We start from the raw sequence: 18,799 nt of genomic DNA, 5'->3' as shown, positions 1-18,799 counted from the left end.
GTCAAACGCGGCAGCCAATCTGCGCACAGCAATGTCCCACAAAACAGCCAATGACCAGCTTTATTTGGCCGATTCTTGGCTGAGATACCTGAGGAGATTGGGCGGGTTAACGTAAAAGATTGCCACGTGTCAGATCCCTTTCAATAACATTGCTCCCCTCAGACCTTAATAGAATTGTTAACATCGTTGTTGGTCTGGGATTGTTATGTACAATCTATTTTTTTGAGCCTTGCTCAACAGAGAAGAAACCCAATACAAATATGAGCAAAATGCTGTCGGAAATCTGAGTCCAATTACAACTGATAGCGAACTTCAGACACTGCAATGTTCCACGAAAATGAATAGAGAGCTCCAGTGAAGAGTTCCTGCGTCCCAGCTTTCCCTGTGTATTCCTGGAAAGGGGAAGCTGGAACCTTTCACCAGGGAGGTGCTCCAAACAAAAATGGCCGTTCAATGAAACCGAAATTCAATGGATTTGGATTTGTTTTGGAAAATACACGTTATAAGGACTAAATTGGCCTGTTGCGTCTGAAACGTTTTGTGGCCCGCAAAGAGGGGGAGTTTGATGCACATGCCTTTGACATATTATCGTCATGAGCAACGTCCATCACATGGCAATAATATGTCAAAGGCGTGTGCTTCGAAAGTCGTTGTCATATCATCTCCTTTCTTTATGGCAAATCGTGTTAAGAAAAGCTATTGCGAGTAATGTTTTACAATATGTATAGAGGATTAAGCATATTTTTTTGGAAAAAAAATCCGTCTTCTTTCTTAGGACTTAGCTGAATCTATTACCCATGCACTCTTGTGAGGTTGGACAATGCAAGCGGGACTTGTTAAACAAGGGGATTGTACAGTATTACAGGGGCATTATCTGCAGGAATTTCCGGCTTGCAAATCAGAAATACCTTCATGTAATCAGGATTCAGTCCATAACAATGGCCTTTTGGACTGTTTAAGGAACGTGATGTAATGACGATATATTTTAAGGAACAAATGAAGGGGCTTGGCTCTCCTTAGGACCCATTGAGTGGCAATGCTGCTCAAAATACATTTCAAATATTCCATTATGAATGGAAGTAAGTCAGCAGGTTCGTTAGGGTTAACAGTAACAGAGGCTTTGCTTTTTTGAACTCACAGGAGGTTCATTATTTTCCTCGTTGAGCAAAACCTTCAGCAAGTGTTGATCTCGTTCTTAAATGCATAGTTCTGTTGTACGCCCAGTGTTGTCTTAGTTGCCACAGTAACATTTATATCCCAGTCAAATTGACTGGAGTGGATCACATCTATAAAGGGCTCGAATCCCCTTTATAGGTGTGATCCATTGTAAATTTCTGAATGTCAAAGTGCTGTCAACCTATTTGCCCCAGTTTCCATGAAATGAGAGTCGTTTGTCTTCCAGTTAATTACATTGAATGCTGCACCCAATATCAGCTGGAATTTGCGACCGCAAGCATGTTATCATTGGTAAAGTATGTTTAAGGTTGTAGGAAATAAACCTGTCCTCATATATACACTCACAGCACTTCCTTTTATTTTACCAACTCACTGAACAGACACTTTTTTAAAAAAGAAAACACGAGTTTGAAAGCCTGCTTCCCACAATTAAAGAGCTAATTTAAGAATTCTCCAGAATTCTGCACTATAATTAATTTTAAGGTGTAATCGTCTTGCAGGCTAAGACTCGGTAGAATTTCCGGCCTCGTGAGTGTGTTAGCTGCACAAGGGTTCCTAGTTCTCGGCCTATAGCTACCACTCTGCCATCCCCAGTCTATGTTTTCTTGCACTTGGACCTGTTAAGTCATGTTTTAAAGGCAATGCATTCTGCGGTAGATCAGGGTTGAGACGTCATTAAGTGGGATCTTACGCTGGGTCCATATGATGTTACCTGAATGGGACAGACTGTCAAACACGATGGGCTTTGTGGTATGAAGATTACACAGATGTTTGAAATAACTCGAGAACAGACTTCAAAACCCACATGTGATGATAATGGAGTTATACATACGCTTCGAGCAACCACTAAAACAAGAAAGCGAGACACAAATATCATCGGATTCACAAGTTTTATTTTCGCTAACCTGCTGCCCGGTTTTTGTTTACATGTTGAGGCGCCACAAGAATCGACAAGGCAAAACCTCGATAGAGTCTGTGTTGCAATATTTAATTAGTACTGTTCCATCTCGCTGCAGTCAAGTTTACACCCCCCGCGTTTTTACACTGTGACACATACGTGAAAAGCTTTCGAGATGAAATTTCAGATAAGAGAGCTGTCGCCCTTCTTGCCTTGGGCACCGAACGAGACAGATAATCTGATACAACATGAGGGTTTGGGGGAAGAAGAGAAAGGAGGGGCACTGGAATAAGGGAATGAGATCCCACACAAATTCCTACTGATGACTGATAAACAACCAGCCGTGGTGCTTTGGTGCTCAGTGTTTTACCCCCAACCCCCACCTCCCCCTCGCTCGCTCTCTTTTACTAAATTAAGTTATCCATTTATTTGGCTCTCAAAGAAGTTGTCATTCATGTGGGTTACTTTACCAGAAGCCACAACCGTAATGAAGGACTGAGTGAACCGCAATGATATCGTTCCTGTCAATTTTGTCACTGCAATCCGGTTAAAGTTCACTCCGTGTTATAAATAAAAATCCTCGAGAGATTCTTATGCACGCCTGCTTTCGTGGGATCCCTTCAGAACTGTGTTATACAGAGAAAAATAAGTTGGCCCTCCAAAAAGAAATTCTAACCATTACTGAAATTGTCCTAAAATATGCCTTTATGCCTTAAATCTTGAGTTGTATTATTGGGGTTCCAATTATTCTGTTGGCGATCGGGTTGGATTGCAAGTTGCGGTCCAGCGCTTTGGAACACCTCCTGACGTGAAAGGCGCTATACAAATGTGGTTCAATACAAATGTGGTTCTAACCAGTTGATAGAATTATGGTTGTTGTTGGTACATTCTGCAGGAAGGCAAGTTGTTGGGAAAATTGACTGCACGAAGGAGACCGGGGCAATGGGAATGTATAACTGAGGGAAGAAGAAAATCTTGCTGTTTTAATACATGTGTTAGCCCACAAAACTTTCTGCAATTCTAAAAACTAAGAGGCTGCCAAGTTGAGACCGAATTTAAGGACTTTCCACAATCCTAAATCTTAAGACAAACGGGCTAAGACTAGATGGAAATGGGGACCTCTGATTTGGAGAAAATACCTGCACTGTGAAAAAAGCCCATTGCGTCAATCAAGTTAGTTTTTATTCAATCTCCTGGGGGCCACTTTCTCTGTAATTATTTCCTCATCCTAAATTTTACAGATGTCTGCTACAGGCAGGTCTTAACATTGCTAACTCCAACTTATCATTTGAGGACAATCTCCTTCCCCCGTAGACATGAAGACAAAAGTATGTTTTAGTCTTTCATTGCTTTCTGGTGGAGGATTATTGAACATATCTCTCCCTTCGAACAGCAGAGAGTGTATTGATTACACACCAAGGGACAAATCCTGTCTGATAACAGGTTGTTTCCCTGAAGTAAGGATACTTTGCAGACAAGAGCTGGGTGGAAAGGCAGTGGGGATGCACGGACAAATTGCAGACGGATATGTGCACAGTCCCACGCCTGGGAGCAAGATTTGCAGCCGATATCATATGTCTTTCATAGCACAACAAGTACATAAGGCACTTGATGACGGTGCCAGTTGAAACCTGTTCTGTGGTTTAAAACGTGGGCGTTCACAAATTTTAGAAAAAAAACTCATCATAATATTTGTGGTTCTAACCAGTTGACAGAATTATGGTTCAAGATACTGTTTATTGCATATTCCGCAACGGGTGGAATTTGCACTTTTTTTTTAAATGAACGTATCAAGGCCAACGAAAGGTCAAACAAGTTAATCTCATCTTTTTTTACAGACCCCCCCCCCCCCCAATTATCTTCCTATACAGGTCTGTCAACTCGCCCTCATCTTTTAAGATTTGAGTACATTGACTCCTTGATCTTTCTTGTCTTCCGCCGCTTTGAAAGTTTTTTTTTCTGTAAAATAAAACACAAGTTTCTTCTGAATATAGACTTGAGAGGTCCAGGTTGGGTATACATTGAACCAGCCTCCAGTCCCACCCCCCAAACCCCCAGCGGAAACAGCGCAGTTGCTCTCAAAAGATGCTTCCCAGTTACTTTCAGTCTCGAACATGTTGCCACATTCTCAGGCTGCAAAGGTTTAAGTGCAACAGTCAGACGCGTTAATGTGTCGACTTGCATTTAGCAGACGTTATTCCAGGGTGTCATTGCGGTGACAGGTAATTGGAGAGGAAGCTTATAATGATAATAATAATAATAACCTTTGCATTTGATATAGCGCCTTTTCACGTCTTCTAGACGTCTGAAAGAGCTTCACAGCTTGACTGATCGACAGTCAAGCAGATCTCCTGAGCAGCTCCTTTTCAGCCCCCACTACCCCCCACCCCCCGTATAAGTGACCGTTTTGAGCTGGATTTCACCATGCATCTGTCTGCCTGTGTGAATTCTATGTCCTATTGCCTGGGGCGCAAAGCATTCCCCCGATCCGTCCTGATTCAAGCATTTCCTTCTGATTTCCGCAGCGGCTTTGGGTTTCACTGGTGATGAGCGTGGGGATGTTTCTGCTCCCAGTTTGAACTGTGTTTCGTGACAAACACGGTGTGCATTTCCATCAGAACACGTACCCGAAAACTTATATCTTCCTCGTAGGTAATAGCAGCGCAGTGCGACCTTCTCGGTTACACTGCTAGTATGTGGGAGCCCTCCACAGCTGTGGAGCAGCGAGGATGGCCTTGGGGGAGCTAGCGTTGTCTCTCTTGGCTTTTTTTTTCGCACTTTAAAAGGCCAAAAAAAATCACAATGGGCCGTTTTACAAACACCGCAACTCCAGTGGACATAGCCATTAACTCTTTCCAATCCTTTACAATGTCACTTCAATTTACACAGCACATTTCACATTGGGAGGACGTCGCAAAGCTCTTGACTAAAACTGAGAGGTGGGAGCTGAATGGGATGGAGAGGAGGGAAATATTACTGAACGTGCGGTCAAAGGTAGGTCGAGCAGGATTGATATTCCTGCGTCTTTGGCCACACATGGATCATTCATCAAACCTACTTCTGAATTTCCTGTAACCCGTGGATATTTCCTATTAGTATTACCAAATCCCTCTGTGCTTTGTCAGTTTATCAAGTGGTTCCAATCACTCTCTGTGTTTCTGGGTAGGATTGATTGGGTCGTGTCCTGTGCCTGTATCAGTCTCCGTTCTGTTTTGTGAGTAGATTTCTCCGCCATGATCGGGACTAGATCTTTTTGTCACTGAAGGGAAATCAACATTGTAAGCCGTGAATTCGAGAGAGCGCCTATTATGCCTGCATCTCAAAGAGCTTCACAGTGAACTTCAGTAAAGTGTTATGTAGTTTGTCGGTGAAAACAATTTTGTTTGGGCAGCCGGGTGTCTGACACATGCGGAAACCCATCACTATGTTTAAGAGTATCCAAACCAAATTGAGAATTCCACCTACACATGGAAATTTCAGAAATTCCCCACTCTCTCCCTGAAGGGACTTATCCTGCTTACCTAATCCTGGAAAGTATAAGGCGCAGGTTGGCAAGAGCCAAGACTTGGGGACCATAGAGTGTGCATTGGGGTAACTGCTGGAGTCGAACCAGCTGCAACCGCATAGCTTGCCATTGAAGCTGCACAACAAAGACAACTTGCATTCAGACAGAGCTCTTCACATGGGGTACGCCTCGACCCGTGAAGCAAATGTCCTTCAGAGGCTGATGTACACGTTTAACTCCAAGTGTTTACAGCGCTGGTAAACACCGCCCCCAAGACCAGGCGAAAGATCTGATCACACGTCTGCACTTTCACTCTATCAGAAGTCGAACTTTGTTTATTATTTTTTACAGTCACATTTTCCGTAAAAAAAAAGACCAACAATTTTCTTAATGTGTTTACCGAACTGCATCATTTCACGTGGACTTTCATTTACTGAAACGGGAACCAGATGTGGAGTCCGTGCGATTAGACGTAACCAGCGACAGACACAGCAAATCTGTTGGGAGGACAACATGATCCTCTGGTCTGCGCGCCCCACTGTGCGGAGGGAGAGTGACCATCATCCATGCACACACGCTGTTATTCTCGTTGTGCGTCATTGCGGTTGAGGAGTGTATTGTCACGCGGAACCCAAGTTTTAATCGGCGTATTCAATGATAACTGTCGCAGCCCATCTCACGTCGGCAAACGTCGCAAAGCACTTCACAGGATTTACTGTAAAGTGTGGCGACTGTGTATTTTATCGTCAATTTACACCCGCGCACCCCCCCCCCCATTATAGTTCCATTTCAGACACGGAAAGCTGACACGTCTTTCAGGTTCAGTCCGCTGTTTGACCTTCCCGCGATTTGTTCGCGACCCTTCGGCGACGGTGGTTGTCGCATTTTTGGGGGGCCCGGAGGCTGCGCTGACATGTAAGGGTTAATCCGCCACAATCTGGTTTAAACAGTTGATCAGATTTAGCAGAGGAATGTGCGGTGCTCCAATTCTAAATCTCCTCCGCGTCGGGATTAAAGCAGGAGACGGCCATCACAGCTCTCTCTCTCTCTCCGCCGCCAAAACGAAACGTTTTAAAAACAAAACACACGCTTTGACTCCAGGCCATCGGTCGGTCTCTCCCTCTCCCTTCATCAAACGAGTCTGCGTCGGGAGAATGGGGCGAGGTAACCGTTGGAGGGCTGCAATTAACCCTCTGCTGCCCTACAACTATTCATTTCCCGGATTTGCAAAAAAAAGCGCTAAACTATTAAAAGCGGATTATCCTTGCATAGCTCGAAAGCTTACAAATTAGGATTTCTCTTAGGACATTGCGTTACGGGGATGGGCGGAGGGTGGGGGGAGGGTTAAAACGGGCGGCGTTTCGAAACACGGCAGATTCCACCCCGCAGCGCAACAAAACATCTCCGTTTCGGAACTGAGCAGTGGGAAAACGAGTAAACTAGTGTGGGTGGGACCCACGGGATTTCTCAGCTCAGTTCGGATACTCTTAAGCACGATGATGAGTTTCCACGTGTGTCAGAACCACCCCCCCACCACCCCGACCACTCGGCTGTCCAAAAAAAGGACACTTGGGCAACGGTTCTTACCAATGGAATAGGGTGGGAAGGTTAAAATATTTATAACATGTCCTGAAGAGCAAATAATAATAATAATAATAATCCTTATATTTGATACAGTGCCTTTGAGATGCCTCGAAGCGCTTCGCGGAGAAATGCCAAGCGAATGGGATTCTCTCGCTCTCTCTCGCTCTCGCTCCGTTTCCCCGAGTTGCTGCTGTGAATATTTTTCCAACATTTATTTACGACCGCGAGGGTTTGTTGTTTCCCGCGGTCGGCTCTTAGAAAAAGGCTAAATGAAAGGGAAAAGCAAGCTTGTCACATCCTTTGCTAGACGGGACTTGCAGCTTGGTCAGCCATCAGATGGACCTGGCACAGTATTGTGGCACTTTGCACAAAAATATGATCCTGGCAGGAGCTTTGTGATATTTTTTCTTATTATTTTTCTTCTTTTTCTTCTTCTTCTGTGCCTCCGAAATAATGAGAGCCAAGTAGCCACCGGTGTCGTAGCTGCTGCATTGTTCTGCTCTGGGCTTTTGTGCGACACAGCTTTTTGACGTTTCATTCAGAAGTTTGGAAGGATTAAATGTAAATCTTTCCTCTCCCCCCCCCCCCACCACCACACTAAAAAAAGAAGTCAGAGAGCTGGGGTGGTGGGTGTGGAGGAAAGGGGAAGGTGGGGAGAGAGAGTGAGAGAGAGAACAGTAAAGATGCTGACAACTTTATGGGTTGTCTTTGGTCACAACCTATTAGCATGTAATCAAAGCCGTTGAGGTTTCACACACACAACACGAACTGACCTCTCCATCACTCGAATTCACCACATTTCTATAGCTCTGAATGCCTCGGCTCTGCAAACGCTGACATCATTTTCTCTAGACCTGATTGGCTTCCCTTCCTGTGGGTTGACATCATTCCGACCCTTTCCCCCACCACCCCCCACCCCCCGCACACCCCCCAGTTTCCTTTCCCCCCATATGTTGGCCGGTTTCCGTGCCAACAACTGCTGACCAAACTCCCCAACCATGGCAAGCCAACTTTCTCATTCTTTTGTCCCCCTTCACTGTTGGCAAATAAAGCCGAGTTTAGCTGAAGAGTCAAAGGTGAAGCACGCTGTTTAAGCCACAATCTAAATAGTTTCAAGAATTCTTTTTTTCCCTCGTCAATATTCAAAACAAAGAGTTGTGATCTCTCTTTTCAAACCCAATCTCTCTCTCTCTCTGTATATATATATATATATTGGGATTTGAGAGACATACCATGGTGTCAAAATTACTCAGAAATATTTCCTTACACAAAAATTGTACCAAAGAGTAGGCTAGGAAAAATTAATAATTCAACCCGTTGAATTATTAACATACAGTTAATTCACTGAAGAGTGTGTTCTGTGAAGCGCTTTCAACGACATGATAAGGTGCTATATCAAACGCAAGGATTATCACTTTACAGTGTATCTTGTGAAGTTCTTCGAGACGTCTTGACGATGTCATAAGGCGCTATATCAAATGCAAGGATTATTATTGTCATTATGATCTAATGGATGCTGTATAAAACTCAGCGGTGGCAAAGTGTGTCTGTTTAAGATAACAGGATAGCCTCTCAAAGAGCTTACAAGTCTTGAGTGAGTTTCCAGCACTTAAGAGTTGTAGAGGTGGCAACACAGGTAAAACGACAGTTTGCATTGATTTCATTGCCGTTCACGAAGAAGGAAATGTCTCCAAATGCTTCACAATAAGAGATTAAGTAGAAGCGAAGGGTGTGTTGTTGTGTCTGGAGACGCGGCAGCTAATTTGCGCTAGCAACGACCCAACGTGCAACAATGAGAAGAATAGCCAATTAATCGGAATTTGGGGAAATGAGGAGAGAATAATAAGCCAGTGTGTCTGGGAGACAAAACTCCCATTAGTGGTTGGAGCTGGATTGGATGCGGGGAGGGGGAGAAGAAACGGGCGTATCCCTCAAGGCCCACTTGAATCACAAGACAGACGGAACCTAAATTAAAGACTTGCATCAACAAATGCTAAAGAAGTATTCCTTATGAATTGTTCCTACATAGTAGCCTATCTGTGCAAGCAACAACCCACAAATACCCATGAATCCTGAGCTGGGAAACTGTGCCTGGTTTAGAGCGATGGGGCTCACTCTTTCTTCGACAGCCCCCCCACCCCCCACTGAAGCTATCTACTCTAATTAACGCCTGTAATTTACTTTACCTTTTTGTAGTTAGCTGAGTTGGATGTCTTCTCTGTGTCGTGTATATACCGCACTTTAGCTTTTGACAGTCTCAGAAAGTTTCAGTGGTTTTAATAAAGGAATACATCAATACTCTAATATTCTACTCCGCCGCCTAGCCTGGGAGCAGGGATTTCCACCATCAGACTCATCAGTAAGTTAAAGACCACAGTATAGGCATTATAGCACTGTATAGCACTTGTCACAATAATAATCCCTGCATTTGGTACAGTGCCTTATCATGTCAACAAAATGCTTCAAAGCAATTCACAGCATTTACTATGAAGTGCAGTGACTGTGTTTTTGTAGGCAAACCTGGCAGCCAATTTGCACACAGCAGCGTTCCCGCAAACAGCTATGAAGTGAATGACGCATTTTATCTGGGTGGATTGTTGGCCAGGACATCAGGAGAAACTCCCTGCTCTTTTCAAATAGCAGCGGGGAGATCTTTAGAACATCAACCTGGACAGGTCAGACTGAGGCATGTGCACGCACACAAGCAAGTGCTGATTTCTTCCAGGATTTCCTAATCTGACTAATCTTGTTTCCTCTTAAAAGGCGCTACATCCTTTTGATGTTCATGCATTTAAGAACTGTGTAAGCGGTGCACGATTCTCCCATTCAATTAAACTAGATTATTAAAATATATATATATATGGCATAAGGTTATCAGGTCTGTCATAAGTACCAAAGGAATCAAATTAATGCGCATGACATCATCTCTTTAGCCTTTTCCTCCTTCCCCCTTCACCTTCCCCTACCTCGTTTGTCCTTCCCATAGGATACTCCGTTACCATAGCAATAGCCTGTGATCAAACTTTATATATATATAGGAATAGTACCTTATTTGCCCAGCAATAAGGGGATATGGGAGGAGGGGAGGGGGGGTTGGGAGAGAGAGAGGAAGGACAGGCAGTCATTTAATCTTCTCTGGTTTGAAAATCCCGTGGTAATTAATTTTCTCCTGAATTAATTAGATGAATCTTGTTGGGGGATTTGCACACCCTTGGCTACTTCTCTTTGTGCTGGATAATAACTTTGTCTGGCGTATGACAGGAATTAGAATCCAAATCATATTTTTCAGGCCCTCTATCAGCTGCGACTTATTCAATTCGTTCGGCTGTACAGCTGTCAAATAAAATTTGTTGGGAAGTTTTTCTCAAACAAAAAAAAACAAAGTCACTTTCATTATGCGCCCGGCACTGATGTAGCCTCCATTATGTGTGTATTATTTAGACTGTGGGCTGTTTAATTCATTCTACAAGTTCCAATATATTCACAAAAGATTTCATTACACTTTCATTCTTCCCGTCCCCCTCAGCCTGCCCCCACCCCCCTCCCTTTCTCTCTCTCTCTCTCTCCCGATTTCCCCAGTTAAGGGACAAAATGCAAAAATCACAGCAAAGATGTACCCACTTCTGATGCAGCTCATTGCATGAGCTTTGAAGAAACAGTTATGCGTTTTAACACTTGGAAAACTGTTGTGGAATGCAAACAAGCAAGATTATATTTGTCCGTGCGTGAATATCTGTGTGTGTGTGTGTGTGTGGTGCTCGCAGTCTTGCTAATGAAGAAATATTCTGTGGTTCTTGTCACTTGTACAATACACCCTATGCACCAGCGCTAAATTGCACCTACTCCGCCTCTAAGAGCCTGTTTTGCCTTCAAATTTAAGATGATGATAATAAAAATCCTTGCATCTAATATAGTCTCCTGTCACATTGTGGAAACGCCTAAAGGAACTTTGCAGGATATACTGCAAAGTGGCATGACTGTGTATTTTGTGGGCGAAAAGATCGCGGTGGAATTGGGGACCGTTGCATCTGCTATTATCACTGAACAAACCAAGAACAACAACACAATGATGACAAGAATTTGCATTTATATAGCGCCTTTCACGCAGCATAGTGTCTCGGAGCGCAAACAAAAACAAATGCACACATTTTGACGCGTTTCTTGTGATCCAGTCCCAGTTGATCCTTGTATTATTTCCTGCTAAAGATCACGTACCCGGTTGGGTTTCTGAAAGCAGAACGCTCTACAGAGCGTCAATTTCAGGTGTCGATTTTCACGTGTTGAATTTCACGTGTGTTGATTTCACACGTGTCGATTTCACGGGAAAAGTGAAGTGCTACTGTGAGAAATCTTGAGCAAGCGACTGGACGTTTGGGGAGATGTTTAGGAGCTAGTTTTTCTTTCACTGTCTGCGACAGGTTTTTATTTTGGCAGAGCCGAGCATGAGGTCATGTAGCCTTGAGTCGAATTGTAGAATTTCAATTATTTTAAGGCTTCTTATGTATCGTGGTGCATTTGATGGAAAGAGAAGCTTTAATTCTGCCAGGATGTAACACAATACGGAGCACGTCGCTCTCAGTCTAACGCAGTCAGATATGTCGCCTGGACCCGAAGAATGCATTCAGTGAACAGGAATTTTCATCTGTGATAAGAGGGCGGAAGAGTGGTGCTCGTGAGCAAATACTGGGGTGTTTCTTAACGGGTTCGAAATTGCGTGGAATAATAATAAGCCCTACGTTTGACTCAGCGTGTTTCATGTCGGGAGGATGTCTCAAAGCACTTCACAGGATATACTGTAAAGTGGAGTGACTGCGTAAATTGTAGGCGAACGCAAACAGAATAATTTTAGCCAATTCCTTGAACGTAACCTTCATTTTGGAGCCGGATTTTCTGGAAGCTTCCTTTTTTTAGTGCGAAACGAAACGTGAAAGAGTTAACTTTTTCCCCTACGCCTGCGTTTAATATTCGAGCTGGAGGAGTGGTGGAGGAGCAACCACAACAGCAAAATTACATTCGTAAAGCGCCTTTCACAAGACGTGACAAGGCAGTGAGCAAAACGCTCTGCTTGCCGTTTGGTCTGATTTCTGCATTTTTTGGGGGTCTTTTGAGCTGAAGAAAACTGGTGCCTGTCAGATCAATAGGGATTTCGATTGTTGCCGCTCAGATCAGACGACCCAAATGGTGCTAGATTATGCAAATAAATGGATGGGAAACAAACGCGAAAGCCAACACTTTATGCAAGTAAGCTGTTCTGTGCATATTCGCACATTCGATGACGTAACGATCTTCACATGGAAAACAATGTGAGAAAATTCAGGGCTTTTGATTCCGAGGCGGTTTAAATAGGTTATGCGAGCGAGGAGCAGATACAGTGTGCTTCGGTCAACCGAGCAAAAAAAAAAAAGTAGTCAGGGTTTAGCATCCCTCAAAGAGCTTCGCCAATCACATCTTTCTTTCACAGTAGTGGGCCACAGTAAGAGGGTGGTGGGGGAGGATAGCAGGAGAGGGAGCGAGTGTGTGTGTGTGTGTATGTGTGTGTGTGCGTGTGTATGTGTGCGCAAAAGACTGAGACCGAGAAACTAAAGACGTGGCTCATTGATGGTTTATCTTTTGGTTCACTGTGACATGTGAAATCAAACAAAAAGCAGCTGAGAAACAGGGCCATGATGAGTCAGTTATGAAAGCCTATCCCCAGCTTCAGCCTGGGGACAATCACTAATCCCGTCGAACAAAGCCTAGGGGAGGGCAGGCAGAGGTACACTGACAACCATGGGAATCTAGAGTGCTATTCAACAGTAATTAACTACATCAATACAATTTGAAGCAAGGGCTGGGGAGGGCAGCCTGTGGAAACTGCATCCCCATGCACTCAGGAGAGCTTGCCATCATTATGCCTGACAAATACTTTCAGATGAGTGCTTGCCCGTTGGCAGTGTTGACGTGCTTTATTAGCATTTTGTCACAATAGGAAGTTGAGGGACACACACACAAAAAAAAAAGAAGTGGCTTGCAATAGAGATGTTGGGAACGGAGCAACTCGATCTGGGCCCGAAGCCTAAACCTCCCTTGTTTTGAATGCGCTCTCCAGAAGCATCGGAAAGTGAAGGGGAGGGAGTGGGGGGGGGGGGGGGGAGAAAAACAACAAAAACACAAAAGCATTTTCTGATTTATCGCATTGTTAGGCTCCGCAGTTCAGTCCCGCTCTCCCTTTCTCTCCCCCCAACCCCCATCCCTCCCCCGCCCTCCTCAACCGCCCCCGCCCTCCCCAAACGCCCCCCCCCCCCCCCCCCACGAGACCACAACACAAAAGCGAGAGCTGCTTTAGGAGCGTATTTTCTAAGCGGCTATGTTTTCAATTAAAATAAACCGTTACCTTACGGAATTGTTTCCCTTTTTTCAGTTCAGAGAATTCCACCGGTGGCCACCACCCCCCACCCCACCCAAAAACAAACCCCGATCATATAAACCCTTTTAGTACTGGGTCCGTGCATGTGCTCGTGCGTGTGTGTGTGTGCAGTGCACGTGTTGCTGTCTGAAACTTTGTGGGAAGAATCATTGCTCGGTGTATTAGTTTGCAACTAGAGAAAATGCAACGCAGTTTCGTGTCAGGAGGACGTCTCAAAGCGCTTCACACTGCTGGCTAGGCACCCAAGTTGGGTGGGTGGGTGGGTGGGCGGGGGAGGTCGCGAAGGGGAAAGATGACTCCACATAAAACCAGAGTAACAGCTTTTTTCTGAAACTTCGCTCAATGATTCGCTCCTTTTTCTTTATGCAGAAAACAACCATGATCGATATTAGTTTTGATATTGATATATAAAAAATAAATCCTTATGTGTATGTGTTTATTAAGCATATGTTTTTCAAATTTGCCTTTGATTTTCTCTCCACTTCATATTTTTGTCTCAGCTCAGCATTGCAAATGACATTATCAGCCCTCGCTGGTTAGGCGGTTACTGAGCACACAGTGTGACTGTTCTCTGCTGATTATTAATTCATTCATCCAGGGTCATTCAATGACCTTGCCTTTTTGGTGGTGGGGGGTGTCAGCCGGGTGTCTGACACATGCGGAAACCCATCACCGTGCTTAAGGGTATCCAAAGCAGACTTGAGGGTTTTACATATACATGCCACCTACGCACGGAAATTTTCTCTGAGCCTAGAATGGAATGCGCACTCTCTCTTCCTCCCTAGAGAGACGCACCCTGCTTACCTAATTCCAGAGAGTATTAGGGGCAGGTTAGCAAGAGCCAAGACTTGGGGTGCCTTTCATGTCAGGAGGATGTCTTAGAGGGCTTCACACAGTTGTCTCAAGGGAGCTTAAGTCGGGTGGGGGGATGGTGCAGGGGGAGAGGGAATATAATTCCCTCTAATTGAAAGTGTGGGCAGAAAGATAGGTTTAAAGTTGAGTTTTGAACATGGAGAGGAAGAAGAAGGAGGGGGGAGAGTGGTGGCGGGATGATTTAAAGCTTGTCCCCTGATGGTGTGGTGGGGGCCGGTTGGGGGCCATGGAGAAGGCCGTTTTTCGCACTTATAAACAAAATAGTCCATTGATGAATAGACCTCAATTTGGATCCCAAAGTCTCCAAAAAGTTTGGAATCGCTCTGGCCCAGTACACAACAACTTGCATCAATTATATTATGTATATCCTTCACATGGGGTAGCGTCTTGGGATGCTTAATAGTGGCGGAGCTCGATGCTGAGACAGGGAGAGAGGGGAGGTGACCGTAGACAGGGTTGAAGAGGAAGACCTTCAGTAATGTTTGTCTGAGCGCCACGTGATATCAGCATTTTTGCATTTCCTCCAAGTTAACTGCGCAAGGAGGAGAATGAGCTGGTGGTCAGGCAGTTAAAATCCTTGTTTTTCTCCACTTGTGTAATGGATGAGCCGAGAATCTGCCGGACATGTGTGCTGCTTTTCATCAGCGATGGGGCTGGCTGCTGGAAGGAACGTTTCAGCTCAGATGGTTGAGAAGCGTCCTCACTCTGGGGAAAAACTAAATCTGTACCGGGTGGTTTTGCAGAATAATAAATCTGCCAACTGTTTATTTACTTTCTCCTGGCTGATTTGCTCTCCCTTTTTTCTATCTCCTCACAGACACTTCGGATCACCCCGATGCCTACTCCGCCTTCAGTGTGTCTGAGCACCAAGTCGTCATCAAGATTACCCGCCTCACAAGGTGAGACTGTCCGTGAGCTCTCCAGGGGCTGTGAAGGTAGGGGCACCAGAGGGACTCAATTCCATGTCCCCCGTAAGACCTGTCTGTCAACCGCTTCCACTGAAACGCTTTGAAACGACCTCCCGACGTGAAAGGCATTATATATATATAAATTGAAAGGCTCAGTGGTAGCACACTCGCCTCGGAGTCAGAAGGTTGTGGCTTCGAGCCTCTGCGGCAGGATTTGGAATCATATAGTCTAAACTGACACACCAATGCAATGTTGGGATTGTGTTACACTGTCGGAGGTGCCATCCTCCGGATTAGACATTAAACCAAAGTCCCGTTTCCCTGTTCAAGTGGATGTTAAAGATACCCTGGCATTATCTGAAAAGAAGAGGGAGTTTCTCTCTCCCGATGTCCTGGCCAACATTCCCCAAAATAAAATTAGTCACTCACTGGCTGTGAGTGGGATACTGCTGTGAGCAACTGGCTGCCGCTCACAAAATACGCAATCACTGCACTTTACAGTATTTCCTGTGAAGCGCTTTGAGATGTCTCAACGATCTGATAAGGCGCTGTATCAAATCCAAGGATTGTGGTCTTCGCCTCTAAGAACCATTTTGCCTTGAAAATTTAAGGCAGAAATGTTGTTGCTGTCCTTAAAAAGAAACCGGCTTCCAAATTCAGAGTGAATTGAAGAATTTCCCCCAATCCTGCACAATCTTAAATTTTAAGACAAAATGTTCTTACAAGCTGAGACTTGGCATTGCAATACAGCATTTGGCAAAGTAATAATCCATGCTTTTGAAACAACACCCTTTAACATGGTGTCGAAAAGTTTCAAAGCACATCACAGGGTTTACTTAAAGTGCAGTGACTGTGTGTTTGTAGGCAAACGTAGCAGCCAGTTTGCACATAGCAACATCCCACAAAAGCCATGAAGTGAATGATCAATTTAATTTGGAGGATTGTTCGCTAGGACACTGGGAGAAACCCTCTTTTCTTCTCAAATAGTGCCATGAGATCTTTAACATGCACCTGAAGGCAGACAGGACCTCAGTTTAACGTCTCATCCGAAGGATAAGAGATGAATGAAGAGAGAGAGTGGTTGTAAATAGAGCTGTGTTAATTTCCACTTCCAACTTGCGACTGTTGAGATTTGTTCCCAAAGTAACTGGAAAAATCATGGAAAAAGATCACGTGGTTATTCCAGGGAAGAATAAAAGACCATTTTTTTAAAAAAAAGCTGTTGTGAATCGGAAACCATTTGATCTTGAGCCCTGGTATTTTGCACGGTGTCAGTTCCTGGGGCGCAGAAACAGGAGCGGCCACAACAGCACTCAGAAAGGGTTAACTCGTGGGCGTTTCGCTGTTACCAAACAAACGGCTGTTTTGCCGTCATTAATCCCCTGAATTTATAGTTTACACAGCGTAATTATCCCACTGGAAATAGTTTTGGAGCATTTTCTGCGTCTGAAAACGCTATTTACAGCGAAGCAGGGCATTGACAGGTTAACAGACATTACTGCTGGTGATGGATGGCTTCAGGAGATAGGAGGAGCTGACATCACCTTTGGCACAAGGCATGTTGAGATGGCTGTGATCAGGCTCAAAGCCAGCAGGTACGGGAGCCAGCCTGCACAGCCCCAATGCAAGGCCAGCCTCAACAAAGCCTATGAGTCGACGGGTCTTTCTTAGCAATCCCTCCGCGTACAGACATACCTGATCCCGTTCATTATCACGTGGCTCGGATTCCTTTGTGTAAACTATCAAACAAGCCAGGCTGATTATATGCCTGGCGTCTGCCCCAGGACAGAAACTTATATTGTGCAGGAACATTCAAGGGGATGCTGAACTTCCAGTTACTTCAAGTTACAAAGCACACACATTTTAGGAAGTTTGTTTCTGTGTGTTTGCCGTGTCCTGGGGTTGAAACCTATTCAATCGCGCAAGAGAAACCCCACCTAATTTTTTTCACGACAGTGCCAGATTGTGGAAAAGTTCTTAAAACATCGCCCCAAATTTGGAAGCCGGTCCCTTGTTTCGTTAATTAAGCTTCCGAATTAAGACCGTAATTGAAGAGATTTTACGGATCTCGTAATTTAAGGCAGAAAGGTCCCAGAGGCTAAGACCAGTGGAATTTCGGAGCTTAGCTTCGCCAAATCAATTGTTGACTGTTGAGTGAAAGATGAGATTGTGTTGGTGAGTTGTGTGTGTGTGTGTGTGTGTATGTATGTGTGTGGGGGGAGGAGTCACGTGTTTTTTTTCAAACCCAGATACAATTGCTCCAGGTTTCTGTAGCGCATCTAGTAACACAGGATTGAATCCTTCATTTGTATTCCCTCTGGCAAAGAGGTTAATACTGAGTGAGGGACTGAGCTGGTGCAGACCAGGAAGGCTTTACGGATTGATTTCCAGTCTGTTCTGAGCAGATGTGGCCATGGGAATTCCTTCCTGTACCTATTTTATCACCACGGATACTATACTTTGTGAGATGCTGCTGTGCACAATTGGCTGTCGCGTTTCGCCCACAAAATATACATTCAATTCACTTTAACGTATATTCTGTGAAGCACTTTGAGACGTCTTGAAGACGTGATGAGACGATATATCAAATACAAGGATGATTATTATTATTATTTCTATTTAGATAGCAGGTTTCATATCGAGTGGGGAGAGAAAGATGACCAAAAGTGAGGTCAAAGAGGTGAGTTGAAGGCAGGGCTTTAAAAGTGATGTGGCAGTTCCCATCAAATGGGGAAATTGCATAGATCTTTATCCCACTTCTCACTAAGGTACAGCTCTTTTTTATTTTTTCCTCAGCTATTTGACGCTCTTTGAGTGAGTTTGTGTTGCATGACATGAATCAGTGGCCTCAGCAGTGTTGTATCTGATTGATTGAGCGAGGCTGGTGGGAGACAACACCAACAACAACAGATTACCACTTGTATAGCGTCTTTCACATCTGCGGGACGTCCCAAGGGTGGTCTCGATGAGGCAGTCACTCAGGACTCCTCTCGGGGCTTTGCGTTGTCTGAAGGACGTCGGCAGGTGATGCGCAGAAATAAAAGCTGTAAAAACTCCCAGGAAAGGTCCTGAGATGCCATCCAAGTTGTCCACGTGGAACCCTTGGCTCACCAATGTTAATGCAAGCAAGGTGATGAGTGGAGCTCTATACGTGTCCGGGGGGGCTTTGCTTTGAGATGTCTCAAAGCACTTCACGGAATATATTGTAAAGGGAATTGACTGTTTATTTTGTGGGCAAACCTCAGCACCGATTAATTGCATGCAGCAGTGTCCCACAAACAGCCGCGGAGTGAAGGGACCACATTTTTATTACTGATGTTTGGGTTGCTGTCCCCAGTATTTTGTTTTGTTTGTTTTACCCAGGGAATCTAATCTGATCTTATCTATCTCTCCATCTATCTATCTCTCCATCTATCTATCTACCTCCCTCCCTCCCTCCACTTCATGTG

The 18,799-nt window shown here is 44.6% G+C and overlaps 1 long non-coding RNA gene across 1 annotated transcript in view; it reads left to right on the top strand.

Annotated features, from left to right (window-relative positions):
* The window catches only part of LOC103175540, a 174,331-nt gene that overhangs the window by 102,068 nt on the left and 53,464 nt on the right, over positions 1-18,799 (top strand). Inside the window, exon 2 of the long non-coding RNA XR_006085616.1 lies at positions 15,260-15,341. This is a non-coding gene — a long non-coding RNA (uncharacterized LOC103175540). The remainder of the gene's footprint in view (positions 1-15,259; positions 15,342-18,799) is intronic.

This window comes from Callorhinchus milii, unplaced genomic scaffold (genome assembly GCF_018977255.1).
Source record: "Callorhinchus milii isolate IMCB2004 unplaced genomic scaffold, IMCB_Cmil_1.0 Scaffold20, whole genome shotgun sequence".
Lineage (NCBI taxonomy): Eukaryota > Metazoa > Chordata > Chondrichthyes > Chimaeriformes > Callorhinchidae > Callorhinchus > Callorhinchus milii.
Note: the sequence above shows the minus strand (reverse complement) of the source record. Positions and strands in the feature narration are given on the sequence as shown.